The sequence below is a fragment of the Carcharhinus amblyrhynchos genome, chromosome 4 (assembly GCF_965287045.1).
Source record: "Carcharhinus amblyrhynchos chromosome 4, sCarAmb.v2.hapA, whole genome shotgun sequence".
Classification (NCBI taxonomy): domain Eukaryota; kingdom Metazoa; phylum Chordata; class Chondrichthyes; order Carcharhiniformes; family Carcharhinidae; genus Carcharhinus; species Carcharhinus amblyrhynchos.
The window spans coordinates 126,726,311-126,747,895 of record NC_137327.1 but is presented as its reverse complement, the minus strand read 5'-3'; the positions used below and the strand labels follow the sequence as shown (position 1 = coordinate 126,747,895).

The 21,585-nt window shown below is 43.3% G+C and overlaps 1 protein-coding gene across 2 annotated transcripts in view; it reads right to left on the bottom strand.

Moving 5' to 3' along the window:
- rnf128b (ring finger protein 128b) overlaps window positions 1–21,585 on the bottom strand; it is a 141,279-nt gene that overhangs the window by 11,734 nt on the left and 107,960 nt on the right. The gene's annotated exons all lie outside the window — the stretch shown is intronic.

Below are 21,585 nucleotides of genomic sequence, written 5' to 3'. Positions count from 1 at the left end.
AATGGACACCACATCATGGTTATCAATAGATTTTTAATTCCAGATATTTTTTATTGAATTCAAATTCCACCACCTGCCGTGGTGGGATTCAAACCCGGGTCCCCAGAACATTAGCTGAGTTTCTAGATTAATAGTCTAGCGATAATACCACTAAGCCATCGCCTCCCCGTGAACGTGGCTGGACTACGGGTAGGAGGCCTGCCACTTTTTGGGAAGGCTCGCTGAATAAAGAATGACCAATGGAAAAAGTCAAAACAGCGCTTACGTAGCCTGGACTGGCACATGCACAGTTTGGATCACCAACATAAAACATTTCAAACAATACATGTGAAGTCCTGGTTGGCACATACACAGGAGATCCCAGTTTCTTTGGGAATTGGGGATGCTGGCCATGGGAGTTGAAGACAAGGGCCCCGTTGCACATGCACAAAACACAAAAAACAGTGCAAAAACCAAAGAGAAGCTGGAAAAAAAAAAGAAGACAGGGAGAATTATTTTAAAAAGCTCCCAGCAAGGGAAGAGAGGAAAAAGAGAAACAGGATGCAATATTATATTTGACACACAATGGTGATGAGGCTGTCTTGTAAACTTCTTAATGAAAATGTTATTAAATGGTGGGTTGATATGTTTTAGTATCATTGAATTCCTACAGTGCAGAAGCAAGCCATTCAGCCCGTCAAGTCTGCACCAACTCTCCGATGAAGAATCCTACCCAGACCCTATCATCACCACCACCTACCCCCCAGTCACCCCCTGAACTACACATCTTGAAATACTAAGGGGCAATTTAGCATGGCCAATCTCCCTAACATGCACATCTTCAAACTGTGGGAGGAAACCGGAGCACCCAGGGAAATTCACGCAGACACGGGCAGAAGGTGTGGACTCTGCACAGACAGAAACCCAAGCTGGGAATTGAACCCGGGTCCCTGGCGCTGTGAGGCAGCAGTGCTAACAACTGTGCCACCCAATTCCAGGAGATTTTGGAGATACGGTCCTACAAACTGAGCTTTCCTTTGATGGTGTTAGTCTAAGTAAGAACAGTGACTATTGTTCTGTGCTGTACGTCTTTACTGTCTGCCTAAAGAGACCTCGATTATGTCACAACCAAAGCATGGCCCTTTTGATCAAGAAATCCATCTTGATTGCACTAAAAGCAAAGACTAGCATTTACATCAAATCTTTCATGACCTTAGATTTCCAAAAGTGCTTAATAGCAATTAACTACTTTTGAAATATAATTGCAATGTAAGAAACATGACAAAGCTCCTCATAGCAAGTTCCCACAAACAGCAATGTGACAATGACCAGCAGAGGGGTGATCATCAAGGGCTGAATGTTGCCCAGGACACCAGGGAGAACTCCCCTGCTCATCATTGAAACATATCTTAATTATCTTTCAACTCCACTTGATAAGATACTTGTTTTGATGTCTTGTTTGAAACATGGCATTTTTGTTAATGTAATACTTCTCTGGTGTTGCACTAGAGTCTCAGGCTAGATTAAGTGCCAAGTGGAGTCTAAAACTACAAAATTTGGGTGGCATAGTGGTTAGCACTACTGCCTCACAGAGTCAGGGATCCGAGTTCCATTCGGGCCTGTGTGGAGTTTGCATGTTCTCCCCATGTCTGCGTGGGTTTCCTCCAACACTCCAAAGATGTGTGGGTTAGGTGGATTGGCCATACTAAATTGCCCCTTAGTGTCAGGAGGAATAGCAGGGTAAATATGTGGGGTTACGGGGATAGGGCTTGGGTAGGATTGTCGTCAGTACAGCCTCGATGGGCAGAATGGCCTCCTTCTACACTGTAGGGATTCTACGAAGTGGCTGCAACATGTTACGAAGCACGGAGGCAATCTTCCAAAAGCTACCTCAGCTATTGAACTTGCGCTATTTGGCATCATTCTGCATCGTATTGTAGCCATCTAATCAATTTAACAAACGTCCCCTGTCCCCCACCACACCATCCTTCACCAACCCCCCTCCCCTCCACAAACCCCCACCCCCTCCCTCATCTCTATTTTACATTCAGTACGTGATTTATCTTGGAAATAAAATATTCTGACATTTTCTGCTTCGGTCTCTGTGCTGCTAGTTAACCATTCTCCAATCTCTATCGGTTACAGAGACACGCAGGTGCCAGACCCACTGCACAGATCGCAGCGCCTGAATGGATTTCTAATTACTTCGAGTTCTGTACAAACGCCAAGAGAGAACCTGTGGGCAAGTTGAAGCGTGATGATCGCTGGTGGCGTCTGTTCATTACTGACCTCAAAATCCAGGTCAGCGTGTCTAAACGTAAACCCTTTTGCCACAAGTCTATTAGACAGGGCTAGACATCATGCCAGGGACTGGCAGCCGAGGACAGACCAAATTTGAAAGGCCTTCTGTAAAATTGCCACCCTGGGTGCCATGGCAAGTTCCCAGCAATAAACATGGTATACAATTCCTTTTCAGCTAACAGCCATGGGAAATAAAACGAGTAAAGTAGGAGATTAGCTCTTTTGGTTAGCATGTTCAAAGACAACACTGAGTCCAGTATGTATGTAGAAATAACAAAAAGGAACTTAATTTGCTTAGTCTGATGAGAGGCCATATTGCATATCGAAAGTGCCCGAAAGGGTGGTAGAGGTGGGAACCCTCACTACACTTAAAAAGCATTTAGATGAGCATTTTGAAAGGATATGGACCAAGTGTTGGAAAATGAGATCAGAATAGATAGGTGCTTGATGTCTGGTGAAAACATGATGGGCAGAACAGCCTGTGTTGTAAAACTCTATGGGGACAATTCTCCAGCTATTCACGCCAGCTGGACTCCCTGATCCCACTGGCAGCATACCCCTTCCCGTGGCTTTCACAGCAGCACGGGATGGCATCAGAGGGAAATCCCATGGACAGCAGCAGGAACAGAGAAGGCAGGGAACAGCATGCCACTTTCTGCCACCCAGAGAAACAGAGCAGGAAGTGGGCAGGGTGGGTGGTTGGAGAATTTCCCCCTGTGACTCTTAACAAAAGTCTGGAGATAAAATTATAGCACACTACCATTAGTCAGATTGCTTGAGGCAACATTAACTGAATGGTATGCTTTGTCTGTATAGCACGTAAGAAACAATACTTTTCAACATATCCTAATAAATGTGACAATAATAAATCAAATCAAGTTAACTGTAGCAGCTTAGTGTCTCAAAAATGAAAGATTATTTCATCCAAACTGGGTTATATTGGAAGGAAACAAAATTTCAAAAGTGCTAAATATGGGCCAATTAAAAAAAACTTTTAGCACAAGTTTTTAGAGAATCAGAAGGAAGCATGAAAGGCATTTACCCAAAATGAATTCAAGCTTAGAAGCAGCAAACTACAGAAGAAATGTTAAATTGTACATGAGGATGCAACACGGTGGCACAGTGGTTAGCACAGCTGCCTCACAGCGCCCGGGACCCAGGTTCGATTCTTGGCTTGGGTCATTGTGCAGACTCCACACAGACATTCTCTATATGTCTGCGTGGGTTTCCTCCGGATGCTCTGGTTTCCTCCCACAGTCTGAATGATGTGCTGGTTAAGTGCATTGGCCATGCTAAATTTTACCTCCCTGTGCGTGAACAGGCGCCAGAGTGTGGCGACTAGGGGGTTTTCACAATAACTTCATTGCAGTGTTAACGTAAGCCTGTGACAATAATAAATCAATTTAAACTTATAGACTTGAACTAGGATAAATGGAAAGAAAAATTTTGGTTATCCTTCACCCTACTTATGGTATTAAGTTAAAAAGGTCATCAATTTTGCAATTCACACCACAAATAATTAAACCATGCCATTAAAATTAAGGGTAGTTTTGAGAGAGGCATTCAAAATTCTGGGGGGTTTTGACAAAAATAAAGAAGGCAAACGGTTTCCACTGGCAGGAGCACTAGTAACAAGGGATGTAGACACAAGAAATTGGCAAAAGAACCTAGAAGGGAGATGCAAATTTTTAATATTTTCAAAAGACAGAGAGTTATGATTCACCTGGAATGTGCTGTCTGGAAGATCCAATGGTAAATTTCAAAAGAGAATTGGATTGATACTTGGAAAGGAGAGGTTTGTGGGGCTATGGGAAAGAGAAGAAATAGGATTTATAGCTGTGATAGTGCAAGTACAGGCATGATGGGCCAAATGGCCACCTCACGTGCTATATCATTTTAAAAGGTAAATAAGTAATGTAACCTTGGCACTGAATATGAAGGTCAGCATGGTGGCACAGTGGTTAGCACTGCTGCCTCGCAGTGCCAGAGACTCCGGTTCAATTCTGGCCTCGTGCAACTGTGTGGAGTTTCTCCCTGTGTCTGCGTGGGTTTCCTCCAGGTGAACCGGTTTCCTTCCAGGGTGCAAAGATGCAGGGGTTAGGTGGATTGGCCATGCTAAATTGCCCCTTAGTGTTAGGGGGATTAGCAGGGAAAATTTGTGGGGTTACGGGGATGGGCCTGGGTGGGATTGTTGTTGGTGCAGGCCCGATGGGCTGAATGGCCTTCTTCTGCACTGTCTACAAATACAGTTTTCGGATTTCCACACATGGTGGGCTGAACCTAGCAAATGCTTTATTCAGTAATAGTGAAAAATCCAACATGTTTTTCTTGCTGTGATTGAGATGATTTTGACTAAGTTTTGAAGAACTTTTTCGAACTATGCTACAGAAGAACTAAACCTTATAATATTAACTATAGTATGATGGTGAAGTTAAACAAAGGACTGCCTAAAATATTCCCAATTAGTTCCAGCCAGTCCTTGGGATGCAGACGATAAACCCTTGATCCGAGATATTAACTCCTTATTTGCATTCTGCAAATGTCCAGACTGTGACTGTGCCTACTGAGACTCAAGGCAAATTCATGTGTAAAAATAACATGTCTTTCACCTAATGATATTCAAGTTGTTCCATCGTTAACAAGCGTTGGGATATGAGCTATCAAAGCTGTCATTGCCTAGCCCAATCCCACACTTAGTCAGAGTCATAAAGTACAGAAGAGGTCCTTTGGCCCATTGCGTCTGACCCTACAAAATCACACTAAATCTGCACTAATCCCACTTCCCAACACTTGGCCGACGGCCTTTAATGTTATGACGTTTCAAGTGCTCATCCATGTACTTTTTAAAGGTTGCGAGGTTTCCTGCCTTTACCACTATCCCAGACAGCACATTCCAGATTCCCACCACCCTCTGGGTGAATAAAGCTTTCTTCAAATCCCATCTGAACCTCCTCGCCCCTCATCTTAAAATTATGCCCCATTGTTATTGAACCTTCAATTAAGGGGGATTTTCACAGATATGAACACATAGGGAGGCACAGCGCCATTTAGACAGTCACAGGCACAGAGAGAGACAAAGACGTGGCCATGCACACAGACACATCTCTGGGCAGGCAGTCACACATTATCCAACAGTCACTGTATACATTCTTTCTGGTTGTATCACAGCTTGGTACGGCTCCTGTTCTGTCCAAGACCGCAATAAATTACAAAGCTGCGAATGAAGCCCAGTCCACCACTCGTAGAATCCCTACAGTTTAGGGGGCCATTTGGCCCATCGAGTCTGCACCAAAAACAATCCCATCCAGGCCCTATTCCCACAATATTTACCCTCCTAATCCTCTGACACTAGGGTCAATTTAGCATGGCCAATCAACCCAACATGCACATCTTTGGACTGTGGAAGGAAACTGGAGCACCTGGAGGAAAGCCACACAGACACAGGGAGAATGTGCTAACTCCACACAGACAGTGACCCAAGCCGGGAATATAACCTGGGTCCCAGGTGCTGAGGTGGCAGCGCTAACCACTGTGCCACCCCAAACCAGCCTCCCATCCATTGACTCTGTCTACACTTCCCCACTGCCTCGGAAAAGCAGCCAGCATAACTAAGGAATCCACGCACCATGGTCATACTCTTCTACCTTCTTCTGTCAGGAAAAAGTTATAGAAGTCTGAGGTCACGTACCAACTGACCCAAGAACAGCTTCTTCCCTGCTGCCATCAGACTTTTGAATGGACTTACCTTTCATTAAGTTGATCTTTCTCTACATCCTAGCTATGACCGTAACACTACATTCTGCACTTTCTCCTTTCCTTCTCTATGAATGGTATGCTTTGTTTGTATAGCGCACAAGAAACAATACTTTTCATTGTATATTAATACATGTGACAATAATAAATCAAATCAAACCGAATGAAGGGTTTGATCCAGTTTACTTAATTCGTCCTGATTTGACTTGAGTTTGTTTATTTGGTTTGACCTTAAAAGAGGCCACTCCCCAACACAGGAGGAGTGTCTCATTCCCTTTCTAACATTAGTTCTGGTTGGACTAAACAATTGATTCCTGTATATCTCACCCTGGCAATCTTCTGCATTACATAGCATAGATACCTGATAGCTCCCAACAACATTTTCACAATTGCAATAAAGAAAACCTGTAGTGCAAGATGCAAACGGTACAGTTTGATGGAATTGTTACTTCCTCAAGTGTAGAGCAGGCCTAGAGGGAGAGATCACCTTAACAAAAACATCTTTTAAAAAGGCCATCCCAATGAAAACCTGCTTGGCAACATGGTTAACATTGGGCTATCTTTCCTGTACAAATATTTTCACCGCATGACAAAGTGGAATAAAGTATTGGCTTCTGCCGAATAAAACGCCCAGGCTAATTGGAGATTTTTATATAAATTGTGGTTCTCACCAGTTAACAATCACATTGCTGCTGCCCTGGCATAATGATTGTGCATTTTGAAGAACGTTGTGGTTCCACTGAAACGCAGACTATGAGGAAACTATTTCTCCTACACGCTCGGTTATAGCTCTTTCAGCTGCTTGTGCTTTCATAACGAAATGCTTTTTCTCGTCTCAATAATTTTGATAATGGCAGCATATTATCAGAGTTCCTTCAATCTCCCAATTAACCCTCTCTCGTTAAATCTCAAGGAATCCCATACAGGGCCTTGGTGAGGCAACACCTGGAGAATGGCGTGTATTTTTAGTCTCTTTAACTAAGGAAGGATGTTCTTGCTCCAGTGGGAGTGCAGAAAAAGTTCTACAAGACTAATTCCCAGGATGGTGGGATTGACATATGAGGAGAGATTGAGTTGGTTAGGGTTGAAGTTGAGAAGAATGAGGCGGGATCTCATACAAACTTAGAAAATTCTAACAGGACTAGACAGGGTAGATGTAGGAAGGATGTTCTCGATGGTGGGGCTGTCCAGAACCAGCGGACACAGGCTAAGGATACAGGGTAGACCGTTTAGGATGGAGATGAGGAGAAGTGTCTTTACCCAGAGAGTAGTGAGCCTCTGGAATTTGCTACCACAGCAAGTAGTTAAAGCCAAAAGATTTAATGTTTCCAATAAGTAGTTAGATATAGCACTTGAGGCAAAGGGGATTAAGGAATATGGGTGGGGTGGGGGTATGAAAAGATCAGGTTATTGAGTTGGATGATCAGCCATGATTATAATGAATGGTGCAGCAGGCTCGGAGGGCCAAATGGCCTCCTCCTGTTCCTATTTTCTTTGTTTCTATGGGCGGGATTTTATGGCCTTGCTCAGACAAGACCAGAAATTCCTGCCCGAGGTCAACGGAGACTTCCGTTGTCCAACCTTCGCCTGTTCCAATTCCATGACAGGCAAGGTGGTAGAGTTCTGGCCTATGCTTCTCTGAAAACACCAATCATAGCATGTTCGAATTTGAGGACATCAGTCCTCAGAGAAATGCAAAGGATCACAGTATGTATACACACCCTTCACATTTACAGATAATATCTGCATCGTCGATCTGTGGATTATAGAAAGTTACTGCAAAGCAGAAAATGCTGGTCATCTTCTGGAAGGCCAAGGAATTTTCAAGAACAAACATCTCTGCTTTAACTAGGTGTCTGGGGAGAAGCGAATCAATTATCTCAAAAGACAGGATTGCATTCCGATGGACCCATTCGTGACCTCGGAACATCCCAACGAGTTTTACAGCCAATCAAACATTTTTGACAGTAGTCATTGTCGTAGTACAAGAAATTCAGCAGCCAATTTGCACGTTCCCATGATGTGACTGTGACCAGATTATCGGTTTTGTCCCGTGGGAGAGAATAAACTATGCGCCACATTGTAAAACAGTGTTTAATCCAGAGACTCAAGTGGAGGCCCATCCGTACATAGCAGGAGCGGTAGAGAATGCTTGGCTCAGGGACTTTGCATTCGTTAAGTAAATAAATACCTGTTTTAATGATGTTGGTTGAGGGGAAAATAGAGGCCAGGTATAAAGTTTATTTATTAGTGTCACAACTAGGCTTACACAACTCGGATACACTGAGGGAGAATTCAGCATGGCCAAGGCATCTAACCAGCATGTCTTTCAGACTGTGGGAGGAAACTGGAGCGTCCAGAGGAAACCCATAGTCCTATTGTACCCAAACAGGTACCAGAATGTGGCAACGAGGGGATTTTACCACTAACTGCATTGCAGTGTCAATGTAAGCCTACTTGTAACTAATAAACGAACTTAAAGAGATGACAGCATAGATTGAAAATTCCTATTCGTGAGCCAGGTCACCTAAAAGCCACACGGAGGCATGAAAATCCTCTTACAATACCTGCCACTCCCAGTTAAGTAACAGGACAATCAATGAAGGAATGTTTAAACAAAAGGTAGTCTCATTTTTTTCAAACATCCAGTCAGAACCAGTACAGTCTGGTTGATTCAGCCGTGCAGCAAAGCCTTGGAACCCGAGTCCAAAGGAAACCAACAATTAAACTGGTGTCAGTGTACAATATTCTCCATCATCATCGCTTGTGCTTTACAATGCTCCTACTGGCAATAAAAGATATGTTGGTCAAACTTGACAATAGAAAAAAAGATTTTGGTTATTGAAGTGATGTGTCCAAAATTTAAACTTGCTTTGGTCCACCTACTCTTTCATTCACTTTGACCCCAACAGGTTGACATTACAGCTGCTTTCACCTAGTGTGAAAGACAGAGCTGAAAGGCAAGTCCTATTTTCTGCACTCGCTTAGTCACGGTTTCCTTTTTCAAAACTTCCACTTTAAAGTTTGGTTTTTATTCAATTTTGATTGGATTTGATTTATTATTGTCACATGTATTAGCATACAGTGAAAAGTATTGTTTCTTACGCTCTATACAGACAAAGCATACCGTCCATAGAGAAGGAAAGGGTGCAGGATGTAGTGTTACAATCACTATTAGGGTGTAGAATATTTCTCTCACAAGTAGGCTTACATTAACACTGCAATGAAGTTACAGTCCCCTAGTCGCCACACTCTGGCGCCGGTTCGGGTACACTTGAGGGAAAATTTAGCATGGCCAATGCACCTAACCAGCACGTCTTTCAGACAGAGAGGAAACCCACACAGATATCGGAGAACATGCAGGTTCCGCACAGACAGTGACCTAAGGCTAGAATCAAATCCGAGCACTGCGAGGCAGCAGTGCTAACCACTGTGCTACCCAAATTTTGTGGGCTTAGCCTTTACTCAGCAACTCCAATGCAAGACCAAAAAAGCATTACATCAACAAAGGTTCCATATTTCAGAAAGGCCAGCACGTCTTTTGGACTGTGGGAGGAAATTGGAGCACCAGAGGAAACCCTCGCAGAACATGCAGACTCCCCACAGATAGTGACCCGAGCCGGGAATCGAATTCAGATCTCTGGCGCAGTGAGGCAGCAGTGCTAACTACTGTGCTGCCTGTGTTATACTTGAACGATTGCAAAAATATCATTTAGTTATTCCTTTCAATTTTAGGGGAGGCACGAGGCGTTAAATTTTTCTGCTCTTTCAGTTAATGTAAAATATTCTGTCGTATTATTTGATGACGGCAGTGGGGGGGTGCTTTTTGCCTGACCAATACGCATTAATCCACTGAAGATGAATGATTTAATCATTATCTCATTGCAGCTTGTGGGAGATTGCTTTATATAAATTTCCATTTCCTGCGTTCCAACAGTGAATTCACTTCAACAGTAGTTCACTGGCTGTAACGTACTTTAGCATGTCCTGAGGTCACAGAATCACAAGAATTTCTGGGCAGTTGTGAATTTAATAATAACCAAAAGCTTCCTGTGGGTTTGCTCCCCCGTTCCGCCCTATGAATCTCCTCTGCACTCCCTCCAGTGCCAGTAAATCCTTTCTCATGTAAGGAGACCAAAACTGTACACAGTACTCCAAGTGTGGCCCCACCAGCACCTTATACAGCTGCAATATAACCTCGCTGTTTTTAAACTCCATCCCTCTAGCAACGAAGGACAAAATTCCATTGGTCTTCTTAATTATCTGCTGCACCTGCAAACCAACTTTTTGTGATGTACGCACAAGACAGCACACTGCAATTTAATAATAGTCAAAAGGGTGGAATACAAGAGCAGGGATGTTCTTCTGAGGCTGTATCAGGCTCTGGTCAGACCCCATTTGGAGTACTGTGAGCATTTTTGGGCCCCATATCTAAGGAAGGATGTGCTGGCCTTAGAAAGGGTCCAGAGGAGGTTCACAAGAATGATCTCTGGAAGGAAGAGCTTGTCACATGAAGAACGGTTGAGGACCCTGGGTCTGCACTTGTCAAGAGTGTAGAAGGATGAGGGGGGAATCTTATTGAAACTTATCGGGTATTGTGAGGGCTGGATAGAGTGGTCTTGGAAAGGCTTTTTCCACTGGTAGGAAAAACTAGAACCAGAGGACACAACCTCAGGCTAAAGGGATGATTCTTTAAAACAGAGATGAGGAGGAATTTCTTCAGCCAGAGAGTGGTGAATCTGTGGAACTCTTTGCCGCAGAAGGCTGTGTAGGCCAGGTCTTTGAGTGTCTTTAAGACAGAGGTAGATAGGTTCTTGCTTAATAAGGGAATCGGGGATTAGGGGAAAAAGACAAGAGAATGGGAATGAGAAAGAAAATCAGCTATCGTTGAATGGCAGAACAGACTCAATGGGCCGAGTGCCTAATTCTGTTCCTATGTCTTACAGTCTAATAGTCCATTTTGCTGATATTCCTAACAAACTGGAATGCTTCACATTTCCCAACATTGTACTCCATCTGCAAGACCCTTGCCCACTCACTTAGACTAGCTATATCCTTTTGCAGACTTTCAGTGTCCTTTGGCACTTTGCTCCGCCACTCATCTTAGTGTCATCTGCAACTTTTGACACACTACACTTGGTCCCCAATTCCAAATCATCTTGGTAAATTGTAAACAATTGCGGTCCCAACACTGATCTCTGAGGCACAGCACTCGTCACTGATCACCAACCAGAAAAACACCCATTTACCCCCACTCTGCTTTCTGTTAGTTAACCAATCCTCTATCCATGTTAATACACTACCCATAATGCCATGCACCTTTATCTTATGCAGAAGCCTTTGGTGCAGCACCTTGTCAAATGCCTTCTGAAAATCTAGATACACCACATCCACAGGATCACCATTGTCCACCACGCATGTAATGCTCTCAAAGAATTCCATCAAATTAGACAAATGTGACCTGCCCTTCATAAGAAATAGGAGCAGGAGTAGGCCATCTAGCCCTTCGAGCCTGCCCCGCCATTCAATAAGATCATGGCTGATCTGTCGCTGCTCAGTTCCACTTTCCCGCCCTCTCCCCATAACCCTTAATCCCCTCTCTTATCAAAAACCCATCAACCCGCGTCTTAAAAATATTTAGCGAGGCAGCCTCCACCACTTCAACGGGCAGAGAATTCCAGAGATTCACCACCCTTTGAGTGAAGAAGTTCCTCCTCAACTCCGTTTACAAACCCATGCTGCATCTTCCCAACAGGATAACGTATAACCAGATGTCTCACTATTTCTTTCTTGTTGATAGATTCAAGCACTTTCCCCACTACAGAAGTTAAACTAACCAGCCTATAGTTATTCTGCTTTTGTCTACCTCCTTTTTTCTAAATAGCGCTTTTCCTGTCTGCTGCTGCACTCCGCAAAAAAAAGGGAAAATTTCTGCCCCCATGTTTTGCAAAATGCAGTGAGAGCTTTGCTCGGCGATTGCTGCTGTATCTCATTATCCTTCAGTTCCTCATCATCTATAGCTGGGCTAATATCGGTGATCGATAATTAAAAAGAAAGCACGGAATGGAGTATTATTGTTCTCAATTCCTGGTCTGTCCGATAAGATAAGTCAACACAACCCCGGAATAACAAACTCAACCAAGAACAAAGCAATTAGCACCGTGTATTTGCTGACGTTAAAACACTTCTGCCTACAAAATCAAAAAACTTATCTCACTAAAAAGATAATAGATAATGTTAATAAGTAATGTGACAAAGTGACTTCAATTTGGAAATCTGTTGCTATTTATGAATTCCTACTACAAGGAGTTTCCAGTTACTATTGCACAACGCTAAAAAATTAAAATGATCAACATTTTTACAATGGAATTTGAGTGTCCCGGAAACAGTTCTGCACTTGTACAACTAGAATTGGATGAAAAAAAATTACATTTTGTAACACAGTTGTTGAAAAATATTTACATGGAATTGCCTTACTCAATATAAAAATTTGGTCCAGCATCCTTCAGATGAGGAGCCGGTAACTGAATTCAACTGATCAGCCTCTCGCTTGAACATGCATGGGGTCCTTGATTATGCTGGCTGCTTTTCTGAGGCAGTGGGAAGTGTAGACAGACTCAATGGATGGGAGGCTAATTTGGTGATGGACTGGACTTTGCTCATGACACTTTGTAGTTTCTTGTGGTCTTGGCCGGAGCAGGATCTATACCAGACTGTGATACATCCAGGAAATACATCTGGGGACATGTGTCTCCAGATCTACAGCAATTGTGGTTGATTCTCAAATGCCCTCTGAACTGGAGGACAATTAGGGATGGGCAATAAATGCTGGGCTCAGCCAGCGATGCCCACATCCCATTAAAGAATAAAAAAATTTACACCTCAATTCCTTCAGCCACCTTTATTTGTGGGTGGCACGGTAGCACAGTGGTTAGCATTGCTGCTTCACAACTCCAGGGACCTGGGTTCGATTCCTGGCTCGGGTCACTGTCTGTGTGGAGTTTGCACATTCTCCTCATGTCTGTGTGGGTTTCCTCTGGGTGCTCCAGTTTCCTCCCACAGTCCAAAGATGTGCAGGTTAGGTTGATTGGCCATGTTAAAAAAATTGCCCCTTAGTGTCCTGAGATGCATAGGTTAGAGGGATTAGTGGGTAAAATATGTAGGCATATGAGAGTAGGGCCTGGATGGGATTGTGGTTGGTGCAGACTCAATGGGCCGAAGTGCCTCTTACTGCAATGTAGGGTTCTATGATTCTGTATCACTTTGTCTAACTATCACAATTTCCACAATAAAGTATTGAATCCCAGCCTCTATAACACTTCTGGTGGAGGGGATAAGTTCCAGATTTCCACCCACTTTAAGCTGAAGGGCAAATACCGCAAATCAGTGTCAGGCCTGATAAAGCCACTCAGACTTGCATTGCACCACTTTGTGTTAGCTTACTGGATCTTTCAACATTATCTTTACTTGGATTAATCTACCTCAGTTATCTGATTCTAACCTTGGCCAACATTCGTCTGGGAACCATAATCAGAACAGGTGAACTCACTTACCTCAGTCAGCGTTTACGGGGGAACTGGCTGTGCACAAATTGGCTGCCACACTACTTTCAAGTACTAAGGCCATTTGAAAAATCAATATGTTGTGAGGGTCTCTGAAGTGTCCAGAATTTGTGAAATACAAAAGGCGGGATATTACTGACTCACCATGCCAGTCAAACAGGGTGGTGAGCTGGTAAGATAGGGCAAGAGGCAATGTTCGGTGTGGAGGAGTGACAGGTCTCAGTGTATTGTTATATTTTTTACACTGTGTACACAGTGTGCTGGGAGATTGGGGCACCTGCGCAATGGCGCCCCTAGAGCTTAGCAGCCGGCCTCACGGTGAGCTGAGAATACATTCCTCCCTCTACTGGTGAGACTTCCTGTTTTCCCGTCTGTTTTACACTTAAGGGGGATTTTCCCATCTAGGAGGGCAGACCATGCAAAGGTCTGTTGATCACGATCGAGATTTTCCGGTTATGAGGCGACTGTGGCTGGAAAACCTCACCCTTAGAGTATTTTTTTGAAAAAATTCTGCCCAATATAGTGTCCCCTATATATTTTTATCCAAAAGGCAAGTCTTCTCTTTCTTTCTATTCCTGTTTAAACATGGAATTAAAAAAAAGTGTAGCTTTAATTGGTTGAGAACCTTCAAAAGACAGGGTGGGTTCAAACCAAACTGTGTAGAATTTGAGTGAATTCCAAAGCATAAATATAGGTTTGGCTAGATAAAACATCAGTCACATGATAGTGGCAGCATTATTTACAGAAAGTACACTGGACTTTGGACAAGCACATCCTTATCCCCAAGAACTTGTAAACATATATGATCATAAATAATCATCATAAATAATTTATGATCATATATGATCATAAATAATTGATAAGCGAGGGGATTAAGGGTTATGGGGAGAGGGCGGGAATGTGGAACTGAGCCACGACAGATCAGCCATGATCTTATTGAATGGCGGGGCAGACTCGAAGGGCTAGATGGCCTACTCCTGCTCCTATTTCTTATGTCCTTAAATGAACCACTTCAATATCTTGTTTTCTTTTTGTAATCCTGGCCGTTTTGCCAGGATTGCCAACAGCAGCCTAGTGGATGTAGTTTTAAATTGTTTAAAAGATTTTGTATTCAAGTCTTTAAAATGATCAGGTTGTTAAAAAGCGTCAGCCAAAAGTAAAGTTTATTTATTAGCCACTTATTGGCTTATATTAACACTGCAACGAAATTACTGTGAAAATCTCCCAGTCCTCACACTCTGGCACCAGTTCTGGTACACTGAGGGAGAATTTGGCATTGCTAGTCAACCTAACCGACATATAGAACATTACAGTGCAGTACAGGCCCTTCGGCCCTCGATGTCGCACCGACCAGCGGAACCAATCTAATGACCCTCTAACCTAAACTATTCCATCATTATCCATATGTCAATCCATTGACCATTTGAATGACCTTAAAGTTGGCGAGTCCACTACTGCTGCAGGCAGGGCATTCCACGCCCTTGCTACCTTCTGAGTAAAGAACCTACCTCTGACATCTGTCATATATTTATCACCCCTCAATTTAAAGCCATATCCCCTCATGTTAGCCATCACCATCTGAGGAAAAAGGTTCTCACTGTCCACCCTATCTAAGCCTCTGATCATCTCAATTAATTCACCTCTTAACCTCCTTCTCTCTAATGAAAACAACCTCAAGTCCCTCAGCCTTTCCTCATAAGACCTTCCCACCATACCAGACAACATCCTGGTAAATCTCCTCTGCACCATTTCCAATGCTTCCACATCTATAGAACATAGACATGTTGGGGGGAAACTGGAAGAAACGCAAACATGGGGAGAACATGCAAACTCTACACAGACATGACCCAAGCCGGGAATCAAATCGAGGTCCCTACCGCTGTGATACAGCAGTACTAACCATTGTGCCACCATACCAGATTTTCTGCCCATAAGGTATATTGAAGTCCTTACTTCATATGTTCCACAATGAGTCAATCATCGCCATTCAGAACAGCTCCTAATCATAGGGAACTTTATCATGCGATACATTGACGAGCTACATTGGGGCAGCACAGTGGTTATCACTGCTGCTCCACAGCATCAGGGACCCAGGTTCGATTCCCAGTTTGGGCGACTGTCTGTGCAAACTCCGCACATTCTCCCCGTATCTACGAGTTCTTTCAGGTGCTCTGGTTTCCTCCCATAGTCCGAAAGATGTGGTTAGGTGCATTGTCCATGCTAAATTCTCCCTGAGTGCACCCGAACAGGTGCCTGAGTGTGGTGACTAGGGGATTTGCACAGTAACTTCATTGCAGGGTTAATGTAAACCTACTTGTGACACTAATAAATAAATTTAAAAATATACACAAACGCAAGCCTTTCTCATGCCAACTTGGTCTGATTATGGAACAGGCATCAGAAACTGTGGAACTGAGACAATTCAAGTTTTATACAGTCCCTGGTATCAGGGTGGTGGATGGTTTAGCTCAGGTGGCTGGACAGTTAGTTAGTGATGTAGAGTGATGAAAGCAGCCCTGGTTCAACTCCCATACTGGCTGAGATTATTCGTGAGAGCTCCACTTTCTCAACCTTGCCCCCCCCCCCCATCTGAGGCATGGTGACCCTCAGGTTAGATCACCACCAGCTAGCTCTCCCCTTTGAGGGAAAGTCTATGCTCATGTGGGACTATGGTGATTTTAGCTTTCCCAGTATTGGGATAACACAGTGAAGACAGAAATATTTTGTGAAAGAAGTAACTTATGAAGAATAAAAATATATTTTCCTGATTCTATTTGTGATACTTTATTTAATCACAAGAGTTTTGTTGAGATAGATGAAAGACTAGCAAGCTCCACACTAATCAGCATTCACAAGTTAAACATTAACATCATATTAAACATTGTTTTTTTATTCTGGCTGTAGCTCAGGGTAAAATTCTATTTTGTGGGAGCATTGGCCTGGGTCAGAAAGCACAATTCTCTTTGGGGTTGAATGGAACCAATTTTGCAAGCTTTTAGTTTAGGAACACTTGCCAGTTTGAATTTCTGGACTGTGATTTTAGTCACTTGAAATCTCATCATTGTGGATTGCTAGGGGCAATGAAAGTTTGATTTACATTTTTACATGTGTGTTAAGAAAAGGTGGAACATGGTCCTGGTTTCATTTAGAATTTTTTTTTGAGAGTTTGGTGCCAGGAAGTCTGGAGGTCCTATTTGTAGGCATGCAATTCTAATGAAGTTTTACAATCCTCAACACGAAGAGATGGGTTTAGGGGAAAAACAAACATGAACAAAACTGGGCTGTTGCCTAGTGGCAGGGATCCAGGGGAAAAAGATAGAAGGGCAGTTCACTTAGGGTGCATATGCCAAAGGGCAAAGGCAAGAGTTCCAAGCTCTCTAGCAAGTCTACTGGTGAACTGAATTTAAAGAACCCATGTGTTTATTCTGAAGCAATAGTGAGTTTAGATTGCAGTTTTTGGGTGTCTCAGGGAGAGATAAGCATCTGGTGAACACTCAGAAGTTCATTCAAAGAAAAACTATTTGCAACTGGGCTAGCCCAAGCAAGAAGCCTTGGTGTTGAGACAGTGGTAAGTCTTTATTGGGTTGTCTCTGTGGAGATATACAAACATATGAAATAGACAACGAAGGCTATTCTGCCCCATCCTTCATCAAGATCATGGCTGATCTATTTTGTGTTTCAAGTTCCACGTGCCTGTCTATCTCTGATATTTATTTTTGCCTTAAAAATATTCAATGACCTTGCTTCTACTGACTTCCGAGACAGAGGCCGGAATTTTACCAGTGTGCCCACCTGAAGCTCGTAAGATCGGGATTTCAATCTGCAAGCGGCAGCACGGTGGCACAGCGGTTAGCACTGCTGCCTCACAATGCCAGGGACCTCGGGTGACTGCCTAAGCGGAGTTTGCACATTCTTCCCATGTCGGTGTGGGTTTCCTCCGGGTGCTCTTGTTTACTCCCCCAGTCCAAAGACGTGCAGGTTAAGTTGACCAGCCATGCTAAATTGACCTTGAGTATCAGGGGGATTAGTAGGGTAAATACGTGGGGTTGCGGGGATAGGATTGTTGTCAGCGCAGACTCGATGGACCAAATGGCCTTCTTCTGCACTGTTAGAATTTTATGATTGGATGGCAGAGTTCCATGCAGATGGAAAAAATTAACTTCCTCATCTTCCCAAAAAACGTCAAAAACTGAAAAGCCCTCAAAATTATTCCTGGGCTGCTGATTAGGAACAGAAGTAAACCATTTGGCCCCTTGAATATCCTCCAATCACTTAGTTAAGTTCTGGCTGACCTATCCCTCAGCTACAGCAGAGGTTCTACCTCACATCCCTACATCTTACTGCAGTGAGGGAGCGGAGAAAGGGAAGCAGGAAAATTCCTATCATACCTTGGGATTGCCAATGAAACGTTTTGTTGACTTAACTTAAAAAAAAACAAAAGTTGTGGCTGAAGCAAGCTGTGATCTGGAAGGAGAATTTTAAACACCCGATGAAAGGTGGATTTGGATGCTGGAGGCATAGGAAGTTAAAGGCTGAATCCCCATCCTAAAACGACCCGCTTTCAGTTTTAAAGATGGGATAGTGGATGGCAATTTAACTGCTACAAAGGACGTGGGGTAGCACTTTGTATTATATTGTAATGAGACTGCGTGCCTCAATTGTATTCAGCATTCGAAATGTAATGTTAGCCGGTTGGGTTTCCAGGAAACATGCCAGCCGAAACAAGGTGAGGTACTGCCAGACCAGAAAGCAAGTGCCTTTTTTTTTGTCCGTGGAATGTGGGCGTCACTGGCAGGCCAGCATTAATTGCCCATCCCTGAGGACATCTAAGAGTCAACCACACTGCTTTGGGTCTGGAGTCACATGTAGGCCAGATCAGGTAAGGACGGCAGATTTCCTTACCTAAAAGACTTTAGTGAACCAGATGGATTTTTAGGATAATCGACAATGGTTTTTACAGTCATCGTTAGACTTTCAATTCCAAACTTTTACTGAATTCAAACTTCACCATCTGCCGTGGTCGGGTTTGAACCCATGTTCCCAGAGCATTACCCTGGGTCTCTGGATTACGAGTGTAGTGATATTACCAGTAAGCCACCGGCTGTTTCCATCCCTGCCCGATCTACCATACCTGTTAAAACAATATACTCCAAAGAATTGATGGAGTTTCTCTACTGGTCCTCTGACCTGTGGAGTCACCACCCTTGTCCATTGGGCTGGCAAGAGTCTGCCTATTACGATGGAAGATTTAAAGCAGCAACCTTGACATGTCATCCCAATCTGTAAATATCTTCCGGGGAAGCGGGGGGAAATCAGGATATTGAATTTGATGATCAGCCATAATCATAATGAATGTAGGCTTTAAAAGGACTGAATAGCCTGCTCCTACTTGTAGTTTCTATCACTCTATCTCAAGGCATCCTTGAACAGTATAAAATTCAAGTAGAGAATGACTGGAACATTCCTGCAGATTGAGCATGAAGTCCACTTTGGGTGGCATGGTGGCACAGTGGTTAACACTGCCACTCACAGCGCCAGGGCCTCAGCTTCAATACCGGCCCTGGATCACTGGCTGTGTGGAGTTTGCACGTTCGCTCCGTGTCTGCATGGGTTTCCTCCAGCTGCTCCTGTTTCCTCCCACACTCCAGAGATGTGCCGGTTAGGTTGATTGGCCATGCTAAATTGACCCTAGCGCCAGGGGATTAGCAGGGTAAATGTGAGAGATTGCGGGAGTAGGACCCGGTGGGACTGTGGTCGGTGCAGACTCGATGGGCCAAATTACTTTCTTCTGCACTATAGGGATTCTATGATTCCATGGGAATTTGTGATTTTTCTCAAAGAAGTTCAATCAGAAAAAAAAACATGCCTTAACCATATAAAATGATTGAAATGACAAAGTTTCCAGAAGAGTTGAATTTCTATGCTTCAGTGAGCTGCTTTGTTGAGTCACTCGAAGTAGGAACACTTAACCACTCCTGTGAAAACAGTGTAACTGTTTTGGTCGTTCCCAACTGAGTAGGAAGAAAGCAGCAATTTAGAATTCCAGCAGGAACTACTGATAAATAAATGATGCCATCTTGCTCTCATCAGCACAGAGGCCCAACCAAAAGGTTGTAATCAATGCTAAAGTTTGAAGGAAGTGAGGGAGAGATTGACAAAGATGTCATAGGCGTAAAGAACAAGGGAATATAAATGATTGATTTATTATTGTCACATGTATTAGTATAGAGTGAAAAGTATTGTTTTCTGTGTGCAATACAGACAAAGTATAGAGAAGGAAAGGATAGAGTGCAGAATGTAGTGTTACAGTCATGGCTAGAGAGAGTGTAGATAAAAATCAATTTAGTGCGAGGTAGGTCCATTCAAAAGTCTGATGCAGCAGGGAAGAAGCTGCCCTTGAGTCAGTTGGTACATGGCCTCAGGCTTTAGTACCTTTTTCCCAATGGAAGAAGGTGGAAGAGAGAATGTCCGAGGTGCGTGGGGTCCTTGATTATGCTGGCTGCTTTTCCGAAGCAGTGAGAAGTGTAGACAGAATTATTGACAGGAGGCTGGTTTGAGTGATGGATTAAACTTTGTTCACGCCTCTTCGTAGTTTCTTGCAGTCTTAGACAGAGCAACAGCCGTACTAAGCTGTGACGCAACCAAAAATAATGCTTATATGATGCATCTGTAAAAGTTGGTGAGAGTTGTAGCTGACATGCCAAATTTCTATAGCCTTCTGAGAAAGTAGAGGCGTTGGTGGGCTTTCTTAAAGATAATGTCAGCATGAGGTGACTAGGACAGGTTGTTGGTGATCTGGACACCTAAAAAACGTGAAGCTCTGAACCATTTCTACTTCATCTCGATTGCTGTAGACAGGAGCATGTTCTCCACTTCCTGAAGTCGATGACAATCTCCTTTGTTTTGTTGGCATTGAAGGAGAGATTATTGCCATTGCAACAGGTCACCAGATTTTCTATCGTTTTCCTGTACTCTGTTTCACCATTGTTTGAGATCTGACCCACCACGGTGGTGTCATAAACCACTTGAAAATTGAGTTGGAGGGGAATTAGGTCATAGATGTATAAGGATCATGGTTAGGAAGGGTGCTGATAGTGGCACATTCAATTATCAGAATGTGTTAATGGCAGAACAAAGGTAAATAGTCTGTCAGAAGCCAACCTAGAACAGATAACAGATGGCCCTGGTGGGTGGGGCTGGCCCATTTTTATTTCTATCAATTTCTTTTCATTCCTTCTACCGATTCATTTTCCATCCACTATTTTATCCTGCTTCTCATCTTTTGTTCCACCTTTCCATGACATGTCATCCAGACTCGAAACGTCAGCACTGTTCCCCCTCCATAGATGCTATCAGACCTGCTGAGATTTTCCAGGATTTTCTGTTTTAGTTTCAGATTCCAGTAGCCGCGGTAATTTGCTTTTATCTTAAATTGCAATCAGTCACTGTAAAAGTCTCCAGCACCCTGGAAGCGTTTGTCGTCAGTGGAACGAGCAGCTTAAAGTGGCATCAAGGCTAGGTAGACCAGCATGCCAGATAATAACCCAATATATTCAAATTGCAAACACCTAAAAAGGCTGCGCCTTCCCAGTCTCACAAAGAACGAACTGGATTACAAACCAGAGAGGAATCCAAGGAGGAATTGTGACAGCAGTATCTGCCCTAACTGCAGAGATGGGGTGTTCAAGTCCTAGACCCAACCATTTTAGTTACCATTTTGTAAATATTTATAGATTCTGCATGCCTTACTGCTGTGACGCAACATACATTTGAAGCAAGAGATTTTTTTGAAAGGCTGCTGTTTAAATTTTTTTCTTTATAATAAATAGCTTGACGTTAGTGGCAGGAATGTTTATTGGTCAACTGACGCATACATAGTTGGAATGGTTACCAGCCAACTACTGGCATTTCCAAAAGTTAGCTTAGAACCAAAGAACAAACACTTTCTGCTCTTAAAACAAGAGTTGTAGCCAAAACACGTGGCCAGTTT